This window comes from Crocuta crocuta, unplaced genomic scaffold (assembly GCF_008692635.1).
Source record: "Crocuta crocuta isolate KB4526 unplaced genomic scaffold, BGI_CrCroc_1.0 scaffold337, whole genome shotgun sequence".
Lineage (NCBI taxonomy): Eukaryota > Metazoa > Chordata > Mammalia > Carnivora > Hyaenidae > Crocuta > Crocuta crocuta.
The window spans coordinates 4,854,674-4,874,618 of record NW_027528873.1 but is presented as its reverse complement, the minus strand read 5'-3'; the positions used below and the strand labels follow the sequence as shown (position 1 = coordinate 4,874,618).

Sequence of the window (19,945 nt, the reverse complement as noted above, 5' to 3'; positions counted from 1 at the left end):
TAGTGATTGCTTTAGGGTGTGTACTATACACTTTTAACTCATTATAGCTTATCCTCAAGTGCTATTATACCCTTCCACATAGAGTATAAGGATGTTACAATGTATACTTTTACTTTTTCCCACCAATTCTTTATGCTATTTTTGTCATATACTTTACATATGTTATAAATCCCATACTTCATCCTACTATTTTATTTAAATAATTACCTTTCAAATAGATTTAAATAATAAGAAAAAAACCTTACAGTTCACCTCTATAGTGCCATTTCTGGTGCTCTTCATTCCTTTGTATAGATCTGTATTTCCATATGGTATCATTTTCTTTCTGCCTGAAGGTCTTTCTATGACATTTCTTGTAGTGAGAATTGATGATGGATTTTTCCACTTTTCACATGTCTGAAAAGTCTTTATTTCATTTTTGGTTTTGAAAGAAATTTTTGTTGGGTGTAGAATTCTAGGTTGACAGTTTTCCTTTCAGTATTTTAATAATGTTCCTCCACTATCTTATGCATGTTGTTTCCAACAAGAAATTTACATTAGCTTTCTTCCTCTGTATGTAACTGCGTAAACTGTCTTTTTTCTTTGGCTTCTTTTAAGATTTTATCCTCAGCACTGGTTTTAAGCACTTTAATTACAATATACTTTGATGCAGTTTTCTGCATGTACTTTTGCTTTGGTTACTTGATCTTGTTTACAGGTTTTGTCAAATTTGTAAATATTTTTTACCATGATTTCTTCAAATATCTTTTCTGTTTTCCCTCCTCCTTAGGAACTCTAAGTATATGTATATTAGGTCACTTGAAGTCCCATAGATCACTGATGATATTTTAAATTTTTTTTGTAATTCTTTTCTCTGTTTTATTTTGAATAGTTTCTACTGCTATGTCTTCAAGATCACTATTCTTCTGCAATGTCTAATCTGCCCTAAACCATCCAGTGCATTGCTCATCTGGCATTTTATAGTTTTTATCTCTAGAAGTTTAATGTAAGTCTTTTAAAGCATTTTAAATGTCTCCACTTAACTCTTTTAAGCATATGGAATACAGCTGTAATAATTGTTTTAATGTCATTATCTGATAATTCTAATATCTATGTCAATTTTAGGTCAGTTTTGGTTGATACTCTCCTATCATTATGGGTCAATTTTCCTGTTTTGCTCATGTATTTCATGTTCAGTATAAAAATCTAACACAACGGCAGTACTTGGGAGGTATCCTTCTGGACTATTTTAATTTACAAATACTCATATATATTTATATACCTAGATAGATGCATGATTTTTTAATGGGGAACATTATTTTAATAGCTACATACAATGGAAAAGGCAAATGAAAACAATTACCTAACATCTTAAATCACATTGCTCTCTAAAGTGGTGTATATCTGAAAGTGGTGAAAAGCATACTCTATGACCCATAATTTCACTTCTAGAAATTTATCACAGAGAAACTCTTATATAAATATGCCAAAATAAAGATAAAAGCACAGCCTTGTTAACAGTATCAAAAAAAATGGAAACCACCTGAATTCCTTCATTAGGTAACTAGATAATTATAGGATATTCATTTAGTGAAATACTACACAACAGTTAAAATGAAATAGATATTTGTTTTAACATAAGAAATATAAATGAGAAAAAATCTATAGCAAATATCATTTGTGAGAAATTTTAAAGCATTTAAAATAGTGCTTTATATTATTAATGGAAAAATATAAAAAGATGGGTGGGAAAAATAATTAAGATGCCAACCTCAGGACTGTTAACAAGGGAAGGGATTAAAACAGGGAAGGGCCTTCCGTCATCTCTCTCATGTTTTACTCCTTACAGAAAATAAAGAGCTGATACATTAAATAAATGGTAAATTCTTTACTCTTAAATGTGTGTATATTATTTTCACTATTCTTTTGCAAATTTCACTATTTTATAACTAGAAACATGAAAGATACTGTTTCTAGTTAAATCTAGTTATAATATCATATTAGGGCATTTCCTACAACTGTATATAGTGATTCTTCTTTCCATAATGCATTTACTTTTACTTACCCTTCCTCTTCATCTGGTTTCAAAAAAAATACAGTAGAAAATCTCTTTTTAAAGCAAATTAGATAGGAACTCTCCTAAGTGAAAATTTTGATTTGTGGATATAGAGGAAAAATCTTAAGTATGTCAGACTTTGCTCTTCAGCTTAAGTAAAGAGCACCCAGAATGAAAGGTTAAATGATGAAAGGGTTCTAAAACAGACCAGCCTGGACACAGGAATACACAAACCCAGAATAAATACTATAATTTTTAAAGCTAGTAATATTGACATATGAAAAGAATCTACTATGTGCAAGGCACTTTAGATAATTTAACTCTAATTCTTGAAACAACCTCCAGAAATAGAAGTTTATATCCATTTGACAGATAAGGACACTCAAGCTCACTAAGGTCAAGTAACCCACCCAATGCCACTCAGCTAGTAAGTGCTAGAGTGGTAAAATTCAAACAACAGTGTCAAGGTCCACAGTTCTATTACTCCATATAAGGCTAGGTCCAGGAAGGTACTCGGGATCTGCTGCAAGGGAATTTAATTATTCTGCTTCTGGAGTTAGATTGACTCTTACCCAGCTTTTGCAATCTTAGGAAATCTTACTTTAGTTAATTTCAGTATCTTTAAATAACATTCATGTCTTTTACTTGTATGTTTTCAGGTGAGTCTGTTTATTCAGTTAATGTAAGTGTCTCAGGGTAAACTCACTACACATTTCATTCTTGGCTAATAATAATGACCTAGCTTTACGAAAGAAAAAATAAATTTGAAACAGAGTCTTCATGGTGGCCTAAAACCAAAGACTAAGATCACCATGACATTGTAAGGAACAGGTGTCATTATCAAGAGAAATAAGTATCACATTTAAGTGCTTTCTAATTTATAAAGCACTTTCACATACATGATCACACTTGACCTACATCAACCTAGTCAGCAGAACTGAAAATACTAATTTTCTATGTGGTAGTATTATCTGTTTCCCTATATTATTTTACTCCCATTTCACACATAAGGACATAGACTCCAAGAGGTCAACCTGCATAGCATAGCTCATCCACTGCTGAGGGTGAGAGCTGGTACTGTTGTCAGTGTGCTTGAGTCCCAATCCTGTGATCCTCTGGATAAACCACACTGATTCTTGAATGTCCAAAACCAATGAAGACATGAAATAGGATGTCAAGGAAAGCAAGAAATTGTCTTTCCACACGACATTCAAGGAAGAGATCTGAGCCTCTTTTATACAGACATTGAAATTAGAGGACTTAGTAAAGAGACCTACAAAACAGTTCCATATGTGGTTCTTTTTACTTTCTTTTTTTTTTAATGTTTTTATTTATTTCTGAGAAAGAGAGAGAGAGAAATAGCGTGAGCAGGGTAGGGCCAGAGAGAGAGAGGAAGACACAGAATCCGAAGCAGGCTCCAGGCTCTGAGCTAGCTATCAGCACAGAGCCTGACGTGGGGCTCGAACTCACACACCGTGAGATCATGATCTGAGCCAAAGTCAGACGCTTAGCTGACTGAGCCACCCAGGCGCCTCTACTTTCTTCATTCTAATTTAACCCCAAATTCTCCCTTTTTTTAAAAAAAAAAGTAATATATTCACTTATTACATTCAATAAGAACTATCACTCATAAATAAGATAATGCCAAGAGTATATAAATGCTGTATTTATACATGTATTATAAATGTATTATAAATGCTGTACTTATACAGCATGGCATTTTCAAGATTATGGTATTAAGTATTGCTATAAACACTGACTTGCATGGTAAGGTCACAAAATGCTGTAGAGAAGTGAAAAGTGGTGAAAATCTGGTCAGGAAGTAAACATATATTTAGATGAAGAGTTTATATTTAAAATGCCTATATTTTCCCTCTTACATTGATTCTTAATGGTCTTTTGACTTTTAGCCTTTTTTGGTAAAAAGCTATGGGCACTGTGCCCAGAAAAATGCACACAGATCTGAATTTTGCATATGATTTCAGGGAGTCTGTAGATGCACATTTCACCCTCAAGCCTATTGATGGACCTCCTAGAAGTCTATAGATTCCAAGATAAGAACTCTAGCCCCAAGATTTACCCAAAAGGTTTCCTTGGGCAGAAAACATTTTAGAATAATTTCTTGGAAAACATGTTCTCAACAGTTTTCTTCAACATTTTCAGTGGAAAACAAGAAGTATTTTCCTGCTGGTATAAAACTCAGCAATAAATAACTGTGTCTCATGAAAGGCAAACATGTACACATAGAACCATAATTCACATCTACTGATAAAAATGTACAGACAGACTTATACAAGAGGAAAAAAAGAGGAAGTAAATATGGGTCTGACAAAGATTTTCCTGAGGGGATAATATTTAAACTCAGCGGGCCTTGAAGAGTAAGGAGACTTTTTTTTAAGAGATTAAAAAAATGTTTTATTTATTTTTGAGACAGAGAGAGACAGAGCATGAGCACGGGAGGGGCAGAGAGGGAGGGAGACACAGAATCCAAAGCAGACTCCAGGCTCTGAGCTATCAGCGCAGAGCCTGATGAAGGGCTCAAACCCATGAACCCATGAAATCATGACTTAAGCCAAAGCTGGATGCTTAACCAACTGAGCTACCCAGGTGCCCTGAGCAAGGAAACTTCTAAAGTTATGTTTGGGTGTCACAGATATGTCTAAAATCTTGACTTAAAAAGCATATCCTAATACATCATTTATATTTCTGAAAATTATTCCTTATGGAAATAACCTCCAAGCACTTCCAAGCAGTGACAGTCACTTATTTATGAAGATGAGTTAATAAGCATGTACAAAAATAAAAAAAAGATTAAAAATTTAAATGGAATAAGAATCTCAGATTTAAAAAAACCTTAAAAGTCATCCAGTCCAACCCCTTCAACTTATAGATGAAAAGATAGAGGTGACACCCTTAGCTCCTCAAAAGTCACCAAGAACAAAGGTCTCCACCAAAGAGCAGGAAACATTAGGAAGAAATATTAGGGAACAAAATTAGATATATAAATATTTAACATAATGTATTTCACAAGCAGCCTAATTTGGTCCTTATGACACAGGATCCTATGTCACAATCAGTTCAAGAGACACGCCAAGATAGGAGTGGATATTCCACAGAGCAGAATCTGGACAGTGGGCCATTGCTCCTTTGACCACTTCCAGTATTTCGGATATCCTGAAATTTATGTATGCTTAGGTGAGTGGATTAATAAATTATATAACTTAGCTGACAGCAAGGCTACCTTCACTAAATGGGCAAGTGGTTTTATTTTTTATTTTTTATCACAAAGGAATTCATAATTTAATAGAATAAATATGAGTAGAAAAGTAAAGACATTTCGAGAAACTGTTGAGAAGAATTATTTAGGTAAAAAGCAAACATTTATACTTTTTCCACTTTTAAAATTTATCTTCCCTGCCATCCTAGATCTAGTTGCTGATAGGAAGGCTTTATTTATTTCATTTTGGTTTTTTCTTTCATAGTTTAATGTCAAGTTGGATTCCATATAGCACCCAGTTCTCATTCCAACAGGTGCCCTCCTCCATGCCCATCACCCCCTTTTCCCTCTCCCCCACCATCAGCTCTCAGTTTGTTCTCAGTATTCAAGAGTCTCTTATGGTTTGCCTCCCTCCCTCTTCCCAACTATTTTTCCCCTTCTCCTCCACAGTCCTCCATTAAGTCTTTCCTAATCCTCCTATAAGTGGAAGCATATGGTATCTGTCTTTCTCTGTCTGATTTATTTCACTCAACATAGGGCAAGTGGTTTTAAAGGATGCCGGCACAGAAACTGGGTACTGAAAATATCCTAAGCATACAAACACAAGAAAATGGAGGAGCAGACATCTCCACTCCTAATGAGACTTCACCAGCTACATTAGAAAATAAAACAGAGGCAATTGTGACCACAAGTTGGACAAACAATTCAAAATTATCAAGATTATGTAAACTACAGTTTTACCTGTCACTGGCAATAAATAGTACCCTAATTGTATATTGTACCATGAGATATTAGTTATTACAAATATATTCTTGGAAGTGGTATGTATAAAATGTTTTTACTGATGGGAGTAAAGCAATGAAAAAAGGCTAGAGAACATTGTTCCAAGAGGAAAGAGCTCAGCGTCCAGCCTCAACTGGAATAGGTAGAGGAAGAATTCTTCCCACCATTTGCTACTTCTGGTTAATGATAGCATCTCTTCTATCCTGCAAAGCTGAGAACTGGGTTGGAAACACTTGGAAGAAAAGAAACAGAAGTAATTCTAAAAATCTGAATTCTAATATAAAGGATGTAGTCAGAAAAGGCCAGTAAACTTTTATAATTCTAAAAGCAATTCAGGCCCAGACACAACGGGGATTTGAAATTAAAATCAGTACTTAGAAAAAACAGGCAGCCAAGCACTCAGTGGACTATATTGAGGAGTTCGCGATGTATGCTCACAGTGCACTAACCCCAAGTGCCACTCCATTCTCCACAGGCTCATATTCCTGGGGACCTTAGCAATAGGGCCTTTTATAGCACTGAAAGTAAGTCAGCATGAACTTGGACTTTTATAATGGCTAGATAAGGCCACGCCATTAGTAACATTTGTAGCTATGCAAAGTAACATAATAAGGGTAATCAAATATCATGCTTTGGGTGGTAAGCTGATCTAAACTAAGGATCATAAAGGAATGTTATCCCCCTCCTCTGCAAGAACACAATTGAGCATTTGGCTGGTTCATTATGAAAGGACTGGCACAGGGCACAGCCTTTGTTGGACTCCGTGCATAATACAGGAAAGGGAATTCTGGCTCCATAGAAAGCCAGAAAAGATTTTTTAAGAACTATGTGAAATTTGTCCATGGCACTTACTTTCCAGGGCTCATTGGTCATGATGTGTTTGTTTCTCTAAGATCTGCAGAGTTACTCTATTCTATGATGCATACAAATATATTTAAGTGGTTGACTCCTTCACAAAGCTGAGCAGATAAGTCTTAATTTATTACTTAGGTTTGAGAGCTCAGGTCACTGCACAAAGGAAACATACTTAACTTTTTAGAAGCTGGCCCCTTTTAAGAAAACTCAAGAGTCTGTAATTCTTTGGCACTAAGAGCTATGCAAACTGCCAGCAGTATCAGTATCCAAGTTTCCTTGACATGCATCATTCAAGACCTTCTCAGCTTTACATGGGCTGGGAACTGCTCATTTTCTGTTTTACTAAGAAAAGAGCTCAGGTAAGGCTGCTAGGGTAAAGATATATGTTTCTCTAGCCAGTTTCAGAAACCACTAAAAATGCTCACAGTGAAAGAAAACATGTTTATTTGTATACTATATAAGGAAATTTTCTGAAAGCCCTCAGCCTCTTCCCAAATTCTATGAAACAGTGATGGGTGGGGGGGAAGCTTTTAAGTAAGAGTACTATCTCCAAGTACATTCTGGTACTTTAAAATGTAGAAGAGCAAAAATAATGATAAAGAATGTATTTCAACGATTTTTTTTCAGGCTCCGATGGTTAGATACACTCTCACCACGTCCTAATACTACCAACATCTCCTATTACCACTTATTTTACTTATCTGTGGAATTGCTTTAGAAAAAAAGAAAAGTTTTGCTTATCCATGATTAAACCATAGATTGGAAGAGCGGTTTCATTAGACTGAAAGACTCAAGCTTTGAAGCAATGATACGTATACATTCTAGAGGGCACAGAAAGAATGTGTGTTCAGTCGCCTTAGCATATCCCTAAGAATTTATATACATTTCTTTTCTTTTTTTTTAGAATTTATATACATTTCTAAAGGAAAAAACTAAGGCCACATCAAAAATTACAATCTGAATTTTTTTTAATCCAACCCTGAATAAACCCAAACACCCCTTTCTTACTAACAAGTATTACTTAAGGCAGAAATAGTTTTCAAAACAGAAAAATTAAAAGAGAATTAAGAATTACGTGACCCTTACACCACGGTTACTATTTGCATTGATTATGCAAAGCCATCTAAAATCCCAAAGCAAAAATGCACTAAAACAAAACGTGAAGAGGTTTATCTCAATTTAACAAATATATTTTAAAAAGCAGTTTCAGAATCTGAAGCCAGATTATTTTTATTAACATAAGGGGAAATTTTGCATACCTGCTTCTGTTGGTCTTATATCTTGAGACCTGGAGGTCCAAGAAAACAATCCAGAAGGTTTAAAATTCGGCCTAAGATGTGTCTATCCTCAGTTAATCCTCTGTCAAAGTCAGGTCAGTGTTCGACCAAAGAAAATAAGCAAGGCCAAACTGAAGTATTCTGCCTACTACTAAGATTTTAATCTCAAAAGAACTTGGTCTCAAGTAGAAAGGCCAATTTGCAACATGGGTGTGGTTTGGAGCTATAAAAAAGTCAAGAGGCAAAAATGTAGATGTCATCATCATTTGCTTGATTATGACTGTGTCTTAAAATATACCAGGATTTTCACTTTAGTCTTTAGATTTCACTCAAGCAGATCTTCTTCCTATGGATTGGGACTGTCCTATAAAGGTCTTATTATTTTTATACATATTCCTTTGCCACTTTAAATTTTGAAATGGCAACTTTGTTTTCACCATGTGAAAAATCATTAAGCAATTAAGTATAAATGGAGAGTCCTAAAAAAATAACTAGGAAATTGCCTTAAACCTAGAAACAAAATAAACCCTACATCCTACTGAATTTTGTTTATAGTCACTGAACTAATTTCAAGGAAATGTATAAAATTACCTTTGAATACTAACTGGAAGCATTATATAGACATAACAGTGTTAAAGCTAGAGAGTATCTCAAAGGTTATAGTCCAGTTCCACTGTCAAGTATGGCAAGAAAAGGTTCACTTATAAAATCTATAATCCATTTTCACTGAATAGCTAATTCTCCGAAGAGGAAGTGTGAGACACATTTTATGATGCCTCCATAAAAGTAAAGAATGGCTGTTATAAAAACTGCTTCACAAAGTGAAAGAAAAAGTTAAGGGTTTGTATGGTACCAGCCAGTTTAAAAAAGAAAAAAAGTACATACCATATGATCCTCCTTATATCATATTCTAGAAAATGCAAACTAAGCAATGGAGACAGAAATCAGATGAATGGTTGTCTGGAAAAGGAGTGGAAGGAGGGACAGACTTCATGGGGACATAAAGAAACTTTGGGAGGTAAAGAAAATGCTATGTACCTTGATTGCAGTGCTGGTTTTGTGTGCGCATACGTCTATCAAAACATATCAAACTGTCTGCTCTAAATGAGTAAGGGCTACTATACCTAAATTCTACCCCAGTGATTGTTAAAAACTACACTGGCATATATTTAAAAGGCACTTATATTGAAGAAGGCTCACTCTTGCTCTACGTGGCCACAGGATGGCTGAACTAGAACCATTAGGCCAAAATAACAAAAAATTTCTGCATCGATACGAGTAAATTTATGTTGCCCAAGTGGGTCCAGAGTCAACCTGGGTTACGTCTGGAACACTGAAGTTCTCTTCACTGGGTATGTTCCAACATGGGCTCAAAGTACAGTTTGGGGGTACGATGTTCTCTTTAGGGATTCCTACAGAAAATTGCATGAAGTAACCACTAAGGATTGTCACATCAAAACATTACATTATTTTAAGGAGGCCCAGTTATGGATGTTCGTGACCCTGAGGCTATTGTGTGGAGTCCTGCTAACTTCCTGACTAAAACAAGGATATGCTGTGTCTGATTTCCCCCAAGGACTTCACTTCATAGGAAAAGTCAATTACTTGCCCAGTGCATCCTTTTTAAAAAATGGATTCTGTGTGCCTATTTCCTGATTTTTGAAAAGTAATTTGTAAAGTGGAAAATACTTGGAAAATAAGAAAATTTAAATCACTCTCAAGCACACCATTCAGAAACGACCAGGAGGCCAATATGTTATGAATTTCTAGTCTTGTACACATATATGCATGAATATAGTTTTCTTTTTACAAAGTTCGTACCTTTCAAGATACAGTTTTACTTTTAACATTAGTAACACCTTTTCCCCACCATGAAGCATTTTTTGAAAACATGCCTTTCATGTTTCATTAATGGTCCATGTTATGACTGTACCCTGATTTATTTGAGCATTCGTGTTGGTAACTAAGGTGGTTTCCAGTGTTTTACTTTTAGAAATAATGCTTCAACATCCCTGAACACAGAAAATGAATGGACCGTGAATATCCCTGAGTTCGACTTCTCTAATATTTTATCCATCCATTTTCTTACAACCAATTTCAATATCCCCTCTGCTGGCATGTGCTGTGGGAGACCGTTACAATGTGCAATATGGTGGCTGCCACCTTTGCCAACAGGAGTTTTTTCTTAGAGTATCTACTAGGAACCTCAACCAAAATTTTAGAGAAAATACACTAATTTGATCTCAATAAATACTATGCAGAAAGCGATGCAGTGCTGAGGTACCACTCAGGGCCAAGGATATGGTGTGGTTTTAACAACTCTTGAATATTCGAGGCAAAAGTGTTGTTGGAACCAATACAGAATCAATAAATACTGGAAAATAATATCCTGACTCCCAGTTGCTTATGTAACTGAAACTACTTGATAAAGCAAGAACGTTTATAAAAGAATGTACTGTTTTGTGTTGCAATGCACCTTCAGGGCAAGAGACACAGTTTTTTAATCTCTGGAAACCCACATAATTCTTACTTGGAGAGCTGTTTATAAGAACAGTTTTCACAATATAAGAATTTTTTCCTGTATCTTAAAAATAGTACATTTCTCAAACTTCTAAAATGTCAGACTAGTGGTTACCCTTGAGATTAGGGATAATGGGAAGGAAGCAGGAAGGTTAGGGGATGCTGGAATAATTCTGGTATCTCAATTTAGGTGCTGATTTCATAGGAGTATCATTTTGTCAACACTCATCAAGTTATACATACACTCATGATTTGTACAGTTGTCTGCATGTGTACTACCTGCCAGTTAAAGACTCAGAAACGGACAAAAAACAAAAAGTCCACTCCCTTGCCCCCACTATACTACACTAGGTAATCTGACAGAATAGAAATTAACATATTCGATAACGGATGAATTGGAAACCTCATCTCTAACGATCCCAGTTCTATTCCTGAAATTAGACATTCTTTAGCAATGTCCTTTTGTTGACAACATGATATAATAAACACACATATCTTGCAGAATTTTGGAGCCTTGAGAATATAACCAGTCACTAAAGTTTACCACTTTAAAGCAATTCAATAGGTAGTTCTGAGTACCGACTAAGTCCAAGATGTTGCAAGGGCATCTTTTAATGCAGATTTATGGAAGAAGACATGAGAGAGAATTTAAAATGGCCTTTGAGAGACTGGCAGATGACACAGATTCTTTTTATCATTTTACACCTACTGGGGAAAACAAGTAGATGTCATACATATCAGCACCTTGGAAAAGGTTTCCTAGAATTAGGAGGTGTCAAAAGCTGTCATACACATGTAATACTACAAATAAGTGGAAAGGAAGACAGGAAGGCACACTGGGCAGTTAAGAGGCCGTGAACAAAGGTGTAGAAGTATGACAGTATAGGGCATACAATCAGAAATTAAAAGCAAATATCCTGGCTGCATGAGTATCCTTATTTCATGTCATAATTTTTTCTGAATCTAAGTTACCAGAGAAGCAGGCACACTGTGAATGACTTCCCTTTGCAACACACAGAGAAAAGTGCCACCGTAGCTCTCCTTGACTATACAAAAGTCCTGAAATATCCTTTCCAAAACTACTTGTTTTGGAATCTGGCCCTGAGATGATTTCAGTTTAGAAAAACAGCCAGCTAAATCACATTTTCTCTGACACATCAACATTAATGCCTGCAACCCTGCTGGCAGTGATAACCACTGCTGTCTTATCTGTCAGCAAAGGCAGACAATGCTTCCGTCAGAGGCAGGCAGAATAATAATTCCCCTCAAATATGCCCATGCCCAAACCCCCAGAAGCTGTGAAGATGTTACCTTACTTGGAAAAAGGGATTTCGCAGATGTGTTTAAAGTTATGGGCCTTGGGATGGGACAGAGTATCCTAGATCATTTAGACAGATCAAATCTAATCACATAAACTCCTTAAGAGCAGAGAACCTTCCCCTGCAGATAAGAAAGGAGGTGAAGGAGGAAGAAGGGCAGGTAGAGGAGGAGGAGGCAGAGCAGGAGGAGGAGGAGGAGAGGCAGTGGGATTCCAATTGTAAAAAGACTGGACTCTCCGATGCTGGCTTAGAAGATGGAAGAAAGGGGCCATGAGCCAAGGAATACAGGGGGCCTCCTGAAGTTGGGAACGACCTTCAGTTTATATCCAATAAGAAAATAAGGATCTCAAGTCTACCACCTCAAGAAACTGAATTCTGTCAAAAACTTGAATGATCCATGGAAAAGATTCTCCCCCTAGGACCTTCAGAGAGGAACAGCTCTGCCAACATCTTGATTTTAGCCCAGTGAAGAGACCGATGACTTCCAGCCTACAGAATTGTAAGGTAATAAATGTGTTGTAGAAGTCACTAAGCTGGTGGCATCTCGCTAGGGGAGCAACAGAACACTAACACAGGCTCACACGGTCTTATTCAGAACAGGATATTCTTACCACCTTGGCCTTGGATTACCCACAAGAGAGAACAGCTATCATTTTGAAGAAGCAGAGAACAGTAGATTTGTAAGGAAGGGCCAGTGTTGGCTTTATGACTCTCCTTTAATAAATTTTCCCTTCAATAGGATATAAACACATATTGGAATTGAGTCAATGATTCGGTTTAGCAACTTAAAAAGAAAAACACTACAACAGTGAAAAGCTTCAAGATTCTGCCAGTAATGATGAACAGGGCGCCTTACTATTAACCCTAATAGACTGAGGCCCAGAGATCACTGCAGTAGACAGTAAATGCCACCCAGTAATTAGGTGCAGTGGTTCTCACCAGTGGTCATAAATTCGACCTGTGGAGCTTATGTTAAATGAAGATTCCTGGGTCTTATCCCCAAAGATGATCATTCAGAAATTTTAGGGTAGGACTTAGAAATTTGAGTAAGATGAAAATTCAGAATTTCAAAATGTTGTCCCCTAATGAATGATTAATACTGTCAAAGTACTCCCATCAACCGTTCTCTCACCAACCACCTTAGATCTCTCTATTCTGACAGGGGCCCAGAGCAATTCTTGTCAGGAGTTAGCCCAGGGCTAGCCCATCTAGCCAAGTAGGCAGTTAAGAGTATGTACACCCTTGGTATTAACAAACTTAAGACTTGATTTTGCTCTTGCTCTTAACTGACAGAGTATTCTGGGCAAGTTATTTACGGTCTCTGAACCTCAGTTTCCTCATCTATATAAAGGGAATGACAAGTCCTTCCTACTCATATAGTTGTTACCCCAATTTAGCAGAACTCTTGGAACCTAGTAACTATTCAGTTACTGTGATTATTAACGCCACCATTAATTCCATTTTTAGATGAAGTCTACACAAAATATTTATCTGCAGAGGTAGTTTGAATTCTTTAGCATTTTTCATTCCTGTAACAGTATCTGGAAAGATTAAATATTTAATGGAAGTAANGGGGGGGTGGGGGGAGAGGGTGGATAAATAACTAAAAGGAACCATAAAATCTGTATCTCTTTGAGGCTGTATATAGCCAATTAGGCACAATTTTATTTCAATCCTCTAAAAAGGCTGGCTCAAGAAAACAAAGAAAAACCAAAAACAAAACAAAAACATTTTTCCCAGCAGAAGCTGTTAGGGAATTTATCTCTTTTTTTCACCTTAGAACATAAAATGCCAACTACATGGACTGTTTGAGACTAGCCCTTGCCAGCACTGAGTATTTTAATGGCTAATCAGGCCTCGGTTCTGGTTTGAAACCTCTGAACAACCTGCTCAAGGTCACAGAGCAAGCTAAACAGTCTCAACATCCAGGTGAAGAAGAACATACATAATCATGTCACTGAACAATATACACAATTCAGTAACATGAAACTAAATAGACACAAACTGGAAGCAAAGAGCCTTTTTGAGTCCATGCTGATTACAGATGATACTATTACCATCAAATGGCTTGTAGTTGGGGTCACAACTAGGAAAATAAATCAGAAACTAAAAACTTAATAAAATACAGATATATGAAGAATAAATTGTAAAGAATGATGTTGGAAGGAATACAGTACCTATTCCATTATTTTCTTCCTACATATATTAGTGTTTTCCCTCTTTACTCTTTCCTTTGCCTCTCCTTTATTCTTTCGAGCAAAGGTAGGCAATGTTAACAGATGAGAAAAGGGGAATTTAAAGAAAGTCTTCGGGGCGCCTGGGTGGTTCAGTTGGTTGAGCGTCCGACTTCGGCTCAGGTCATGATCTCGCGGTTCGTGGGTTCGAGCGCCACATCGGGCTCTGTGCTGACAGCTAGCTCGGAGCCTGGAGCCTGTTTCAGATTCTGTGCCTCCCTCTCTCTCTGATCCTCCCCTGCTCATGCTGTCTCTCTCTCTCTCTCTCTCAAAAATAAATAAAAATATTAAAAAGAAAAAAAAAGTCTTCATCCTTGCACCTGCTGGTCCTTCTCAGACTACTGTCCTCTGGAGAGTGCAGATTTATCAGTTGGGGGAAAGCCATTCTCCTATCTTCTGTTTCCATAAGGGCCTATTATAAAAACAGCACTTCTGGCCTCTTCTCTACAACCCTTTCTCACTCTCCTGAAAAGAAAGGGAACTGACTTAGCTCACTCGTGAGAGGGGAAGTGTCTTGGGTATATTGAAACTTATTCCTCTACTGCAGTGATTCTCACAGTTTAACTGCACCACAATCACAAGGAGGGCTTATTAAAATATAGACTTTTGAGCCCCACGCTCTAGCATCTGTGCTTCAGTTCATCTGGGTTGGATACTGCAGATCTGCATTTCTAACAAGTCTTGAGGCAATGCTGATGCTTTTTGTCTGGGGAACCACGCTTAGAGAACTCATTGCTGTGCTGAATGGGTTTAAAGTATTCAGTGTCATGGTCCTAACATGCCTTGCCCCTTTCCTCTTTAGCAGCAGCTTGTCCTCAGGACACAAGATCTCCCATTCCTCCATCTGGTAAGCAACCTCAAGGCCACTATCCAGCAAGTCTTCCTAGAATGAGGCGGACAGAAGTTAATAAAGAAGAAAGGTATGAGGAAGACCATTTGGCCACAGGCTGCAATCATGGTCCAGTTCCATCAGGAATAAAGTTGGTATTTTGAACTCTGAGAGGTCTGTCTATATTTCTCAATCAGTTCAAAGAATAAAGAGAGCAACAGTATGAATTATCAGCCCCTTCAACCCAAGTGTATTCAGCTTTATGACTGTGGCAGTGACTAGGAATTCCAAAAGCTGTGCCCTCATTGTGCAAGCATTGACCCTGTCTTGCCTAAGCCATAATGCTAAAGCCAAATGACACCATACTGAATAATGTTCCCGCTCTTGAAGAACATGTAGGTACACCAAGTGGGGAAAAGATATAGGCCCTTCAGGAAATTCAGCCTAGATTACTTCTCTGGGTCAATCATCGACAACTGTCCATAGCAGGTTGGCTGGCCCAGTAGCTCCCTCCCTACCCACAGCTAAGCAAAGCTCCCCCCACTACCCCACCACCCTGCTTGGCACCTCCTAACCACTCCTTCTACCCATTTCCATCCTTGGGTCCAGGATTTCCTGCCCATCTTTCACATGATGATTTTCAGTCTCAGCTTTCAAGGGACACCTTGGCTTCAAACCCTAATGTGTAGCCTGACTTGCCCCATCTCCTTTCAGTTTCACACAGCTCCTGGAGCCCTTAACAGGGCTCAATATATCCCCAGTCCCTCTTTCTCTGGGAGAGAAATCTGGAGAGAAAAAAGGTTTTCCTTAAGAACAGCAGAAAATTAAAACACGGTCTGTCAGAAACAGAAAAGACAGGAAATAGCGAAACCCATGCCAGGTCTTGCAGGTTATAATCACGCTACTTCCAGGGAGCCAATCTCAGGAATCCCGTAACTTCTTCACCAACCCAAAAGGCTCTCCTGGCTGCCAAGAGACAAAATGGCACCCAGGGACCATGTCCTGCCTGGATGAATGCCCTCTGTGGCTCATTAAATGTCTTTTAAATTTTGGAGTGAACACATAAAGTTAGAGATTAACATAAAATTCAGATTTCTATTTTCTCTTTTAAAATCAGGAGGTCTAACATGAAACAATGCTCAGTGTCACTCATCACCAGGGAAATACAAATCAAAACCACAGAGATACCACCTCACCCCAGTCAGAGTGGCTAAAATGCACAAATCAGGAGACTCTAGATGCTGGCGAGGATGTGGAGAAATGGGCACCCTCTTACACTGTTGGTGGGAATGTAAACTAGTGCAGCCCCTGTGGAAAACAGTGTGGAGGTTCCTCAAAAAATTAACACTAGAACTCCCCTATGACCCAGCAATAGCACTGCTAGGCATTTACCCAAGGGATACAGGAGTGCTGATGCAGAGGGGCACATGTACCCCGATGTTCATAGCAGCACTTTCAACAATAGCCAAATCATGGCAACAGCCTAAATGTCCATCAATGGACGAATGGATCAAGAAGATGTGGTTTATCTATACAATGGGATACTACATGGCAATGAGAAAGAATGAAATCTGGCCCTTCGAGGGTGGATAGAACTCGAGGGTGTTATGCTAAGTGAAATAAGTCAGGCAGAGAAAGACAGATACCATATGTTTTCACTCATAAGTGGAACAAGAGAAACTTAACAGACGACCATATGGGAGGGGAAGGGGAAAAAATTAGTTAAGGAGAGGGAGGGAGACAAACCATAAGAAACTCTTAAATACTGAGAACAACTGAGGGTTGAATGTGGGTGGGGTGGCAGGGAAAATGGGTGATGGACATGGAGGAGGGCACTTGCTGGGATGAACACTGGGCGTTATATGGAAACCAACTTGACAATAAACTATTTAAAAACTTAAAAAAAATAAAATCAGGAGGTCTAGCAATACTAAGCCCACATTTCTACATGGTAGCACTGGGCTAGGCCAGTGACAGCTGCACCCTTTACATAGTGTAAACACCTTGCCACAATCCTGTGATCCCTGGCTATTCTCAGTTCCCATAGAGTATACGTAACTGAAAAGTGGTGAGGCATGAGCTCTATTACTTGCCATTGTTAATTTCCTGAGCTACCCCTGAACTCAAATTATTAGTACTGTGCTGAAGAGAGGCCAAAACCCATGAATTTTTTTTTTCCTCCTCAACTCCTCAGTTGGTAGTTGCTTCCATTCTCAGTCCTGAAGCCATAACTGTCGGAATCCTGAACAAATGGACGAGTGCTTACCTGAAAGTGGCACAGGCTCGTGGAGGGTGAGGATGAGGAAAAAGAGGGTAAAGGGACTCAAAATAAAAAGACAACCAATCCCCTTTTCAACGTCTCTAGCTCCCTAACAGATAAGGACTCAAGTAAGAAAAAGTAGCCATGTCCTGTGTTGTTACAGACAGAAATCCCAAAATCAAGTGACCAAATAAAAAAATCTATGGCACACTTAATTTTAAATTATATATAAAGCAAATAAAAGTTGTTTTTGTAAAGACCATCACCTGGCAGCCGTTTTCATTTAGAAATAAGCTAGACCAAAAAAATCAAAGAAAGAAGGAAAGAAAAAGACCACTGAGAAAGGAAAATGATTACCTAATTAGGAAATTATCATGGTGCAATAAAAGTGTACAAAGATCTTTTCTTGTCTTTAATCATCTGTTATTTCCATGTGCAATGTACTGGTTGAAAGTCCTGCTAATCCACCATCAAATGACTACAGTGTCACGGCCAGTGGCTTGCCCCAGAGTGGCACAAGTTTGGGTATCTTTTGAATTCCTGGTCTTTGCCCAAAAGATTAGATTAGTGGGGAGGTGGTCAAGGGGAATATTTGATTTTTAAAATTCTCTTTCTCACTTCTCTCCTTCCAAGGCCAGCACTTCAGGGGGAAAATAAAATGTATTACCACTTACTTCACTTTTCTTCTTAGAGACTTTCCAGGACAAGAATGGATTCCATAGTCCTTTTCCTCCTAGTTCAACATAAAACAGATCCAAAAGTGAATCAGGAGAAATTTTCAATAGTCTACTAGGAATCTTTCACAGGTGTTCAGTTTGGGATCTAACCTTTCCATGGATCCAGCTGAAAGAACAATGCAAGGAGGGCTAAGGCCTTACCTACAGTGGAATAGCCAGCCCACTGTGATGACTAACAAGATCCCTTGGGAATATAATTACAGAGGCTTCCACATAATGTATCACAGGAGAGGTTTTGTAAACTCTATACACAAATATAAAGTATCTATGATTATTGAGCTGGACATGATGCAACACTTTGTGTAAATCTGGTCTTGCCCTGATTCTCAGTGATGATTCAGTTCAGAAGAAAATATCTCAGCTCACTGTTTATCCCAAATTAGAGTCTGAGTTGCTTAACTTTGTTCACAGACAGAAGTTAAAATTAAATCAGTGAAAATGATTAGAATACTTGCTTCCTAAATGTTTCCTTTTTCAATTATATACTTGCTTCTTAGGAAAAATTGTTTAGTTTTAGTCACCATTTCTATTTTCTTACACTGTAATAATTTTTTTAAAAATCAGCTTAACTAATTTAATGAAGACATTTCAGTCCCCAAAAAGCCATAATAGGGCATTAGGAGCCCTGACTCCTTGGGAATGAATATAGACTCTGTTTTCATTAATTACATCACCTTCAGCGAGTTGTTCTGAGTCTTGGTTTTCATACCCAAAAAATTAAGACAATGATAATAATACCAACTTCATGGAGTTTAGGGAAGGATTAATTAACAGCAAAGGGCTTAAGGGCCTGACATTTAGTATCACTCAAGAGACCCTAGCTATTGTGTTAAATATCAGTGATTCATAATTTTCATAAAATCAACATTCCTCAAAAGTAGTATCTATGTGTGCATACTTGCATATGTGTATATTTACTATATATAATCCTAATTTGCAAAAATGACATTCCCAATAACTGATGGGAGAGCTGTCTATTGAATAAAAGCCTAGATGAGGTTAATTATGCTCAAACACTGAATCTGAATAATTTAAGTAGTCATTAAGGCAGTGCACTATATATTTGTGAGAATAAAACCATACAGAGCTGGTCCAGCCCAGGGGTAAACAAATTCAGGCTACTCATCAAGGGTTTTTTAAACACAAATCTGGCCCACTGCCTGCTTGCATACAACCTTGACCTATAAATGGTTTTTATATATATAAACAGTGGAAAAAATCAGAAGAATAGTTTGTGACATGAAAATTACAATACATTATTATTTTAGCACCCATAAATAAACATCTTTGGAGCACAAACATACTCACTCATTTACTATTGTCTACAGCTGCTTTCCTGCTACAAGAGCAGAGTAAGGTAGTTGAGACAGAGACTACATGGCCCACAAAATCTAAATATTTATTATCTGGCCCTTTGAAGAAAAAGTTTCCCAACCCTTGGTCTAGACTGTCATTTCTGTGAGGGTTGAAACTGCTGGAATCTATCTCAATGCCTGACCTAAACTGTGTTCAGTAAATACCTGATGAATAAATATGGTATCAACATGAAGGTGGAGCTTCTCCTATGCCTTAAGAATAGTTGTTCTCAAACAACAAAGAGCCTTTTTCAAACAGAGAACAAGGGAGGACTGCTCCAGTCTGTACAGACCAACTGGGGTCTTTATTTATTTATTTATTTATTTAAATATTTTATTTATTTCTAGGAGAGAGAGAGAGAGAGAGAGAGAGAGAGACAGCGTGAGTAGGGGAGGGTCAGAGAGAGAGGGAGTCACAGACTGAAACAGGCTCCAGGCTCTGAGCTGGCAGTCAGCACAGAGCCTGATGTGGGGCTCGAACCCACGAACCACGAGATCATGACCTAAGCGAAAGTTGGACGCTT

The 19,945-nt window shown here is 37.7% G+C and overlaps 1 protein-coding gene and 1 long non-coding RNA gene across 2 annotated transcripts in view; one reads left to right on the top strand and one right to left on the bottom strand.

Annotated features, from left to right (window-relative positions):
• Window positions 1–8,230, bottom strand: part of PLS1 (plastin 1) — a 78,286-nt gene extending 70,056 nt beyond the window's left edge. The window contains exon 1 of the mRNA XM_077756658.1: window positions 8,150–8,230. The gene's annotated coding sequence lies outside the window, so the exon portion shown is untranslated. The remainder of the gene's footprint in view (window positions 1–8,149) is intronic.
• LOC144225458 (uncharacterized) lies at window positions 5,143–15,234 on the top strand. Its single transcript, XR_013333310.1, has 3 exons — window positions 5,143–5,230; window positions 9,082–9,185; window positions 15,043–15,234. It is a non-coding gene; the product is annotated as an uncharacterized LOC144225458 (long non-coding RNA).
• The last annotated feature ends 4,711 nt before the right edge of the window (window positions 15,235–19,945 follow it).